We start from the raw sequence: 12194 nt of genomic DNA on the forward strand, positions 1-12194 counted from the left end.
TGTGGCTAAGTAAAATGGAGGAAGTTATAGTGCTGGTCTGCAGGTGGTAAAAAAGCAAGACTGCTAAATGAATATTTTACAATGCAGAATATTAAATATGCCATTAAATTACATAAAAGCATCATTATAAAAGTCTCTTTATTATAATTCTGAGAACTGTAAATGGGAGTCCCCAATTACAAAAAAAAAAACATAGGAGTACAGGTGCCAGATGACAGGGTTATTTTATCAGGTACTTTTAAGATTGTGTTATCACTGAAGTTTTTAATAAATATTTATATTTATTGTTAAATGACTTTACATTTCAGGCTTATATTTCAGATAACTGTCAACAGGTGATAAGAAGGAGTAACCACATGAAGCTGTGGATAGGTCCTTCCAAACAGAAAGTGGTTTGCTTTTAGTTCAGAGGAAAGTGTGGTAAATAGACTGTAATGGATGCCTCCTTTCTCTAACTTAGTGAATGTTTTCTTGTTGTTCCTTTGTCCATTGCAAGAATAACAAGATAGAACAGATTTTTTTTTTACTAATGACACTAAGATATTTACAGTCATGTCTGCTACAGAGTGGGATGAGTATTAAGGAGTATGGCATTGAAGTTTTTTTTAAATATTTGTAAAACACCCCATGGTTTCAAAATAAGGATTAGTGAACATCTTCTTGAAGTTAAGTACCAATGATAAAAACATTTTCTGCTTTAGGCATACCACCATACAGTCCAACATTCTAGACATTGGAGACTCCATTATGAGACACAATGATGTCCCTCTCACCAAGCTGGGTAAGGAGAAAGTCACAATCAGCTGCTTATCAGAGGCCAGGATCTGCCACATTGCACACACACTCAGGTCATTGGACCACAAGTACCAGTATGACTCTGTCATAGGCCTTATCATTGTAAATTACCTGGGATATGCCTCCATAGACTATGTGATGAGAGGTGTCATGGAGTTCTTAGAATATGTTTCAGGTTTGTGTGAGCCTAGCATTGAGTAGCATTTTACTTTGTCCAAGGATGATGCCACAATATGAACAGAAGATGACTGACTGTAATGATTAGATTAGTTTCTGGGGATCATTCTAAGGGGGTGCATTATTTGTCAGCATGGAAGTATATGGTCACCAGACAATGGTGCTTTGCCAGAGATGGTCTGCACCTCTCCCCTCAAGGCATTCAAATATTAGCTAAAACATGTCCTCCCCATAGTGCCTTTTTAGGAAATGCCAAGCTGAAAGTACCTGTGACACAGCAAGTCAAAAACAAGAAAATCTAAAGATATTACTGCTCAATGCTAGAAGTTTAAATAAGAAATTCCACACCCTAGAGAATGCTGACATCTGTGCAGTCGCTAAGGCATGGTTTAAAACCACGGCGAGCACACCTGCAATGACTTACACACGCTTTGAAAATGTGTTTCAACCAACCCCACATTTACTTTCAAAAATCGATCAAATATTAAGAGCATTTTAGAAAACCCAATAAAACAAATCAGTATCAATGTAGTGACAAGTCTGGTACAAATAAGGTAATTTATTTATTTATTTATTTATTTATTTATATTTGTTGACCGGGAGTGTCCGACTGAACATAGGTCCATTTTCAGCGGAGGCCCGGGGAGAAAAGCTCCACAGTTAAAATAAACAGACAGTAGTTACACTGGATTACATAGCGATTAATAAGTTACATAGCAATTACTTACAACATATTTACAGATAAAGAACATAGTGCATCAGTACACAACTAGAATCTTTGTCTGTGAAGTACATAACAGACATTAACAAATGTTACAATAAGAAGTTCCTGCTGTATAATAAGTACTAGGCTTATGAGCATCTGAGCTTGCTATAATCAAGGTAGTTAGTGGAGTGGAAAGAAAGGTAGTGGTTGGATGGGGTGGGTGATGGGAGTTGCAAGGGCATAGCCGGCATGTTTTTAGGTGCGCTTTTAGTAAAGTTTTGAAGTGGGTGCATGATGGTATGGAGGTAATTGTGGGTGGGAGGGAGTTCCATAATTTGGCTGTGGTGCAAGAGAATAGTGCTTCTCCAGCAGAGAGTTATTGGCTTTAGTGATCTGCAAGTGATTTTTGTTGCTGGATCTTAGTGGTCTGGTGGTGCAATAGGGTTGGAGTAGATTCTGGAGGGATGGGACATTTAGTGGATGGTTTACTAGTTTGTGGCCGAGTGAGAGTTGATACCATTGAAGGAGGTGAGGGAGTTCAAGCCAGCCCAGTTCAGCAAGTGAGAGACAGTGATGACTATGGTAGGATGCCCCTGTGGCGAATTTGGCGATTTTGTTATAGCAGGTCTCTAGCTTGTTTAGATCACATTGCCTTAGGTTGGTATATATTGGAGATTAAAAAAGAGTAATTAAAAAAAATGGTAGAAAAAAATTTACCTGGAACCACGAACAGTAAACGTATGTTTAATTGGTTATCCACCAAGTTGCTAAGATTGGTTTAGTCAAAGTGCAGTTTGGACTCTTGAGTTTTTAGCATTTGCATGTCCTTTCACTGAACTGATTTTAGCAACTTGGTGGATAATCAATTAAACATACTTTTTACTATTATGGTTCCAGGTACACTTTTTTCTGTTATTTTAGAAAACACCAGGAAGATATTCATGAGTGGTTTCTCTTAGACTTTTAAACGTGGCCGTTGCCACCAATGCTTTTTCATTGGTTTAGATATGGTGGAAGGTTATGGGACCAGATTAGTAAATTGGCAGTTAGTGGTAGATTTAATTGTTGTTCAAACAAAGTTGGTTACCTGACTTGGTTATGTGTCGTGTCCTGCCTTTTACATCAGTAAAACTAATAATGCACTGAATAAGAGGATTTGCCAACACATGTACAGTATTATTAAAATGACAACAATAGTGCTATGGCTAGACGTGAACTGACATGTGTCAACTGTGATAAATTTAAATTCACTGTGCTTGAACAAATTGATACAAGTCTCTTCACAGGGGAATAGAACAACAGTCTGTCCCACTGTACTCATCCCTCATTAGACCCATTATAGAATACAACACCCCATTTGGTATGTACCTCTCAAGACATCTGCAACAACTAGAAAGGCCGCAGAAATACCTCACTAAAACAATCACAGGCCTAAAGCAGATGCCCTATGCTGACCATCTTAAAAACCCCCAGCTATACTCTGTCACATGTCTACTCCTAGGTGATCTCTGCTTAACATACAAGGCCTTGTCAAACCCAGAGCTGTTGGACAAGCTACACTTAAAGAAATCCCAATCCCTCAGAGCCACATGCTCCAAGGATCTAAATCTTGTCATCACAATAAATAAAACATGCTGGAGGGATAGGTTCCTGACCCAGAGACTCCCCAGACTCTGGAATAGACTGCCCATACATGTCAGGCAGAGCACCTCTTTGGCCCTATTCAAAAAGAACCTTGATGATTGGATGGGAGAAAGGAAATTCACCCCGGGGATCACGTCAGTCGCCCTGCTAGACAGGGGTCCAGGGAAGTAAATAGTGTGGGAAGAAATAGCCAGGGAATTGTTATGGCTAGGCTTGTATAGGCCCTAGGGCCGATAGCCTAGTACCAACCTATGAACTTATGAACCTATGTTATACCAGAAAATGATCTGGCAGCTCTGGTTGGTTACCATTTGTTTTCATAGCCACAACGATGCCATTTCTTTTTCCAGCGAACTAAAAACAGAGCATCTAAACTATAAATATGTTTTCACTATTTTTAAGTTTGAACACATATTAGTACTATCATTGTTTACAATCCATTTATGATTTTAAGCATATCTGCAGGCTTTTTATTTGACCCATTTATCATTGGCCAACCAATCTACAATTTAGTTAGTGATTGGTGTTTTCACTGGGGGTGTGTCCTGAATTTTGTTGGTCGCATTGGTCTTGTTATTCAATGGTTCTGATTATTGACAAAAGCTCTTAACCGTGGTTTTTAACTGTTATCTCATATTAAAGTTTCCTTGATTGAGTCTCATGCTACCTGGTCATTTGCTTTTTATTTTGTGACTTCCACATTTAAACCAACTACTACACAGACAGGGACTGAAAGTGGAGGTGTCTTAATTTACATCAGAAGGAAATATACTTCAAGTCTGGTCAAACAGGGCAATGCGGTTGAGCTTTTCCACATTCAAATCACCATAGGCAAAATCTCATGCCACTTCCTTGCAAGCTGTAGGTCCTCCTGTATGACTCAGGAAACCGATAACATGTTAAGCTTATTGGAAATACACACTATCCAACCCAATACCACATTCATGGGTGACTTTAGTTATCCCAGTATTAACTGGGCCGAGACCATATCCGGATGCCTTCTAAATAGCATGGAACATGACCTATCAGGCCATCTGGAATCGTTGTTTAGCTGTAGCCACCAAACAGGCTTCATGCATCTTGAAGGGAAGGTTTGGCATAATGGTGAAGATGCTCACTTTATAAATACAAGGTACAGGGTTTGATTCTAATCTAAGATTATTGGCCAGGCTTAAGTGGTCCTCCAGGGTAGTTAGCCTAGTATTCACCTAGGAACCTATGAATGGAGAACAGCAACAGTCATTCCTCTGCACATAGATGAGCCATCTACCCACTCAGGAAAGTACAGACCCATAAGTCTCACTAGTGTCATATTCAAAGCTGTGGAAAGAATTGGACCCAACCCAATTTGGTTTTGTCAAAGGCAAGTCATGCCTACTGAACCGGGTGGAATTATTTGAAAAGGTCACCAAAATAATGGATGAGTGAAAAGCAGTTCACACTGCCAACCTTGACCTGGCCAAGGCATTTTATATAATACCCCGCTTGGGTATTGTTAATAAGCTCAAGAGGTTAGGTGTAAACCCTTATGTCACCTGATGGATAGCCCTTCTCCATGCCTCCAGCTTTCATCCACCTCACATCTGTAGAAATATGCCTAAGTCCCAATTTCTCAGAATGAAACGTATTTGTTCCAAGCCTGATAGTTATGTGCAGTATAGGGATGACCTTATCGATAGATTTAGGGACAGAGGTTACCAAATGGGTTATGTCTTGAGTGCTAGTAATACGGTTTCTTCACTAGACAGGACAGATACATTACAATATAAAGAACAAGGGACCAACCAACAGTCTGTCATCCATCTTGTTACAACTTATGGTAGGAACACGGAGACTTTACTTAATATTGTTCAGAGACATTGGAACATATTAAGAGCAGTTGATTATTTTTCTACCACTTTGGGGGACAGGTGTTCATTCTCATTTTGCAGGGGGGGAAACATAGCATCCCAGATGAGTCATTATAAACATATCAACCAATCTACAGGGGTTTCTGGACAACTGACTATGGTTGGGGACTTACTTACAGGTTGTGTACCTAGTGGCCACTGTTCCCATTGTAAGGCTGTGAACAAAACTAAGGAGTTTTGCAGTAGTAATACGGGTAATGTTTTCTAGATTCCATTCTAGATTCCATTCTTTGCGAATTGTGGAACAGATTGGCTTATATATTTAGCTACCTGTAGTTGCCATGCCTTTTATGTTGGACATACGTCTAGACCCCTTAGGATCCGTATTTCAGAACACTTTAGTGGGATAAGAAATAAAAAACCCAGTAATGCACTATACAGACATACAATTAAATATCCTAATGCTACATTCAGATTTACAGTTATTGACAAAATCATGGGAAACAGGGCTAACAAAGCTGGATGGCATAGCCTTTTGGATTAAAAAGAAAAGAAATGGATAATTAAGTTAGGGGCACTATTTGCACCTGGGTTGAATGAACATTTGTAAGGAACCAATCATGCCTCTCAGTATCAATTTGTATGTTCATTATAAAAGGGACTACAGTTCTCATTTTATTTTAAACACCGAAGAAGGCTGATCTTTAACTGAGCTGTTTATTATGCTTTAGACAAGCTAATAAATGTATACAGCTTGTCATGATCTGCTGGCTTTGTTTTGTTTTTTTGTATTTCATTTTGAGCCGTGCAGTTGCCGTATGGGCAGGATATCACTTCAAAGGCAAGTCATGCCTACTGAACCTGGTGGAATTATTTGAAAAGGTCACCAAAATGATGGATGAGTGAAAAGCAGTTCCCACTGCCAACCTTGACCTGGCCAAGGCATTTCATATAATACCCTGCTTGGGTATTGTTAATAAGTTCAAGAGGTTAGGTGTAAACCCTTATGTCACCTGATGGATAGCCAGATGGCTCACAGACAGGACCCTAGAATTGGGGAACCCACCTCTACAAAGAGTCCAGTCATAAGCAGAGCCCCTCAAGGATCGGCCCTGAGACTGCTCCTTTGTGGCATTTTCTTCTCTGAAGTCAAGGCCAATATTAAGGTTCTCTGGCTGACCAAATTTTCAGATAAATGCAAATTAGGAGCAGTCATAGAATCCCCCACCAACACTAATGTTCTCCAGGATAGACTGACACAGACAAATAACTTGTGTCAGAGCCATATACTAAAGCTAAATGCCAAGAAATACATAGTAGTATCCTTCAAGAAGTCATCCACCCCTGGTAACTATCATAGGTTGGTACTAGGCTAGTGGCCCTAGGGCCTATACAAGCCTAGCCATAACAATTCCCTGGATATTTCTTCCCACAATGTTTACTTCCCTGGACCCCTGTCTAGCAGGGTGACTGACATGATCCCTGGGGTGAATTTCCTATCTCCCATCCAATCCAGGTTCCTTTTGAAGAGGGCCAAGGAGACGCTCTGCTTGACATGTATGGGCAGTCTATTCCAGAGTATGGTGAGTCTCCCATATTGACAACACACCCCTAAGAGTCGACCCAATAGTCAGGGACTTAAGGACACACACAGACAGTAATCTAGTCTTTGATCATCACTTCTCTACAGTAGTGAGGAGATCATTCTATGTTGTGCAATTTATAAACAAAAGTGAGGCATCTATATCCAAGGAAGTCATTGTTCCATTGTATTTGGCAATCGTCAGACCTATCATTGAGTACAATGCCCCCTTTGGTATTTACCTAACCAGGCATATCCAACAATTGAAAGTTCCACAATGGTTCCTCATTAAAAGAATAAAGGACGTAAGTAACCTGTCCTATGCAGACTTTCTCAGGTCTTTATCCATGTATTCTGTCTCCTACAGGCTGTTTAGGGGAGACCTAGGCCTGGCATACAAGGCATTGTTAGATCCCACCCTGATGGACTTCCTGCATATCTGCAAAACAAACAGCACAATAATTATCCATTGTAACGACTTAAACCTTGCCTGCGATATAAATAGGACGTGCTGGAGAGACAGGTATGTATCATAGAAACTACCCCTTCTCTGGAAAGGCTCCCGATCCATATGAAGCAGAGTTCCTCTGTAACTCGTGTAACTTGGATAGTTGGATGGGGAACAGGAAATTCATCCCTGGTTTGGCACCTATGTCTGCAATAGACACAATCAGCTTGTAAATGGTTCATCTCCGAGGCTCCTGCTTACACTTATCAAGGGTAAGGGAACATGTCAGAGATTTAGGATGCATGGCTAGGCTTGAAAAGGCCCTTGTGGTCATTAGCCTAGCCTTTATTTTTTGACTAGTGAAGATGTTAAGAATATATAATTTCCTGATTGATTATTATTTAAAAAGAATTTATAATGTGTTATTTCATCCACCAGGACTGAATTAACAATTTTCATAGAATGTTTTCTTATATTATTTAATTTTCATGTTTATATTTCTTTACATTTTGTGGGCAACTTATTCAAATAATTATCTCCTTTCCTTATTTCATTACTAACCCGATAATAGTTTTCTTGTGAGTTTCAGCAGTCTTGGATCAATGGGTTCTTGTGTTATTTGAGTGTGTGTTTGTGTATTTGTTTTCAGTACCTTTGGCTTGGAGACCATGTGTATAATATATGTATGTGTGCATGTGTGTGTTAAAACAAATTATCTATTCAGATAGATCTAGATAGATATATAGATATGAGTGCATTAGTTTTGGTTGACAGTATATTTGAATGACATTTGTTTAGTCGACTGCGTTTCACTGGCTATGCTGATGATCGATAGTGTATGAGATTGCACATTTCTTGGTGTTGGGAAGTATTCCCTTTCCCCAATTTTGTGGGATCTCTGAGTTAATATATATAATTAGGAGAGGGTGTGGTGGAAGGGGGCTTGCCCCCTAAAAAATGTTTTTTATTGTTTTGTTTTTCTTCTTTTAAATTTTGCAAGTGCAGTGATTGTTTTTCAGTCTATGGGCAGCAGCGTGTCAACATTCACTTAAGATAGTCACCAGACACCATTCATAAAAGATGCCAGCAGCCGTCTGCTCGGCAGTGCTCAGGACATCAAAGACAGATGGAAGGAGTACTTCCAGCAGCTTCTGAATGAAGAAAACACCATGGAAGCTTTTCAGCCTGTGGCAAAAGAGTGTGAAGACCCTCACCCTAGAAGAAGTAAAACAACATTAAGGAAAATAAAGCCGGGGAAAGCAAATATCTGAAATGAGGTCATGGCAAATATTATCAAGATGTGGGGTGAGTTATGGCAGAAATAGCTACTGAAAATACTCATAATGGTGTGGAGAGAAAAATGTATCCCATTTGACTGGAGAATAGGCATTCTAGTGTGAGTGTACAAGAACAAAGGGGATATATCACAGCTGTGGCCAGTACAGAGCTATCAAACTCCTGTTATACTGCATGAAAGTGCTGGATGGAGTAGTTAATAAATGAATACCCAGAGTAGAAGAAAGTAAACTAGGAGATGAACATTTTGGATTCAGATCATGATGCAGCACAGTCAGCATAATGGTTGAAGTGAAACAGACAGTGGAGCAGAAGCTGCAGATGAAGAAAGAGTTGAACTAGACTTTCCAAGACTTGCAGAAAGCATATGACAAAGTCCCAAGAGAGCTTAGATAGGGAGTTCTGTGATGGTTCAAAGTCCCCAAAACACTGGTAGAATTACAGCTGGCTGCATACAAGTACTCAAGGGAACCAGTACAAATAGTGCTCAGAAGCACATAGGAGTTCATAGTGAGAGTGATTGTGCATGTGGGTTCAGCACTGAGTCCACTGCTGTGCATACTCGTGATGGACTACATTAACAAATGATGGAACAGAGAGATCAACAAAGCTGTTGTATGCAGATGATGTGGAATTACAAGCAGACTTGGAAAAGGAGCTTCAGCAGATGATAAGGTAATGGATTGCAAAACTGATGGCACATTGGTTTAAACTGAGTACAGACAAGAGAAGACAAAAGTTGTCATGTCATTAAATCGGGGAAATGAGAAGAAGCACCTGAAAAAAGGTTAACAGTTTCAAGTATGGGAAAGGAGTGTTTAAGAAGAAGAAAAGACTAAATGAAGAGGTCAGAGCCACAAAACCTTACACTTATCGTTGTGCATGTGTTATTGTCTTGCTGTTTTGTTGTTATTGTTGTTCATAGGTTATTGCAAGTTACTGGCAGTTGTTATGGTGAGTGTTGTTGCAGTACAATGCTCTACTGTTAAAAGTGTATATGTGAGGTGGCGAGGAAAGATTTCAAAATATTGCATTCACAAAATTCTAATGTAGTATAAACATTTGCTGTATTTTTCACTAGGATTGCAATAAAGTGAACTGAATTATCAACAAACCTCAGGGTAGTTTTCTTTTTAATTTGGCTGCATTAGAGTTGTAACAGTGCTCTGCTATCCCAGTTATAACACATGGTGTTGCTTCTGAAAGCTCTTGATTTTCAACCTAAAAAAATGGAAGAAAGTCTGGCTTCTGCTTATTCTGCTGCTAGTGTGTCTAGGTTGCCATTCAAGGTATTAGTAAAAATTTGCTGTTAAACTGATTAGAAATAAAACTCACTTTGTCTGCTTCTGAAGTATGCAGTGTTTTAAGAGCAAAACCATCTTCAACAAGGTCTTTAAGTTCCTATTCATTACCTTCACCAGAGAGTAAACATGAAACATTGATGGAGACTTTTTTAAAGGTCCAGCAAAAAGGTGTCCTTTTGTCTGCCCATCTAGTATTAATATGGATGCAGGCAGTTTGTCTTTGTCCACAATGTCAGCAAAATCTTTCAGTTACCTCTACTTGCCACGAGTTTCAAGAAGGCTAGAGTCTAAACACTTGGCACAACTGTCAGCATTGACAGACTTGCCAACATTAGCTCTCATCAGAGTTTCAGGACCACAACCTTGGAGGTCAGCCCCTTTAATGTTGACAGCCTTGATGGCAATGCTGTTGATATCTGGATGCCATTTGGCCGCCGGGTTTGGTGTGGGCACATCATAGTTGAACTCAGAACCAGTGTTGTTGGCACTGATAACAATATCATAGAGGCTAGCTTTCTAGCCTTCACTGCCAAGTCTGCTGATGCTAGACCAGGTATCACCAGGTATGAAATTCCTTTTGTCAAGGGTCAACCATTACAGACTGGACTCAACGCCATCTAACATTTTGTTAACATTGACCTTAACCGGTTTTGATGTTTGGCAGCAGTAGTGAATACTCTCCACCTCAAGAGCTGTATTGATATTGAATACTGTCACCAGTTGATGCTGGCCGTACTGTATATGCTGCCCTCGATTCCAGTACCTTCAACAACTTTGGAATCAGCAATAGGCACTTTTTTGCAGGGATCTTCAGACAGCCACCTTTATAATCAGCAGGACAGAGAGGCATTGGAACCTCTTGTACAACTATTCTTTGACATCTGGATCTAATACGTGTTCATAGGTTCATAGGTTTATACTAGGCTATCTGCCCTAAGGCATTTATAAGCCTAGCCCAAAGTTTTGTGGCTTACGCCACCCTTATATGAAAAAATACTGTGCCCATTAGTTTGTTGTGCCTCTGTCCAGCAGTGACACAGAGATGATTCCCGGGGTAAACCTATGATCTCCCATCCACAGGTCAAGATTTCTCTTGAACAGAGCCAGCGAGGTGCACTGCCTCACATGGACCGGGATTTTATTCCACAGCATAGGGAGTCTCTGAGTGATAAATCTATCCCTCCAGCACGTCCTATTTATATCCGTGCTAAGGTTTAAGTCGCTTGCTCTAGTGGTTTTGGTGGATTTGGATTTTTGAGGTGGAGCATGTCCATTAATTCCGGGTTGGACATGGCCTTGTATGTCAGGCACATGTCACCTCTGAGCAGGCGGTATGCGACTGAATAGAGCTGGAGTTTCTTCAATCTGGCAGCATATGACAGATTTTGGAGTCCCTTTATCCTTTTGGTGAGGAACTTTTGGGGTCTCTCCAATTGCTGCAGATGTCGGGTGAGATACATCCCGAATGGGGCATTGTACTCGATCATTGGTCTGATAAGTGAAGAGTACAGGGGAACAATGACCTCACTAGATCTGGATGTGAATCCCTTCATGATCAAGTGGGCAATGTAGAAGGTCTTTCTAACCACTTTAGCACCGTGAGTGTCAAAAGAAAGGCCACTGTCAACCTGGGTCCCCAGGTCCTGATAACCTCTTCTGTGCTTAGTGGATTGCCACCTATATGGTAGCTTGGGGTTACCCTGTTTTTCCCGAAGGTATGACTATACATTTTTGGCGTTTAACTTCAGGCCATGGCTCTGGCACCAGCTATCTGTTTCCGTGAGTCCCTTCTGAAGGATATCCGTGTCCGATGCACTTTCTACTATGGCCAGTTTGCAGTCGTCTGAAAACTTTGTCAGCCAAAGTCCTCCCATGTTGGCCTGTACTTCTGAGAAGTAGATGCCGAACAATATGGGCCAAGGACCGAGCCCTGTGGGACACCACTTGTGACCGGCTTGGAGTCTGACATAGCGCCAGCAACTCTAACCCTGTGGGTTCTGTCCTTAAGCCAGTTTGCAACCCATCTTGTGACATATGGGTTTACATTTAAGCTGGTAAGTTTTCTACAATACCAGTGGGGTATTGTGTCAAAAGCCTTTGCAAGGTCAAGGTAGGCTGTATGGACTGCCTTTCCTTCATCAATGGCCTTGGTGACTGTTTCGAAGAAATCGACCAAGTTCAAAAGGCATGATCTGCCCTTGACAAAGCCAAACTGGGTCGGGTCCAATGTCTGCAAGTCCCCTATATCTTTGTTTATGAGCTCCATTATGATCCTCTCCATAGCTTTGCAGACTAGACTTGTTAAGCTTATGGGACGGTAATTACCAGGGTCCGTAGAGGCACCGCCTTTGTGGAGTGGGACCACAGTTGCCGTACGCCACTCCTTGGGCAC

The 12194-nt window shown here is 40.7% G+C and overlaps 1 protein-coding gene across 1 annotated transcript in view; it reads left to right on the forward strand.

The window, feature by feature from the left end:
• Positions 1 to 12194, forward strand: part of PAM (peptidylglycine alpha-amidating monooxygenase) — a 2584515-nt gene that overhangs the window by 1907213 nt on the left and 665108 nt on the right. The gene's annotated exons all lie outside the window — the stretch shown is intronic.

The sequence above is a fragment of the Protopterus annectens genome, chromosome 2.part2 (genome assembly GCF_019279795.1).
Source record: "Protopterus annectens isolate FY-2018-M chromosome 2.part2, PAN1.0, whole genome shotgun sequence".
Taxonomy (NCBI): Eukaryota; Metazoa; Chordata; order Ceratodontiformes; family Protopteridae; genus Protopterus; species Protopterus annectens.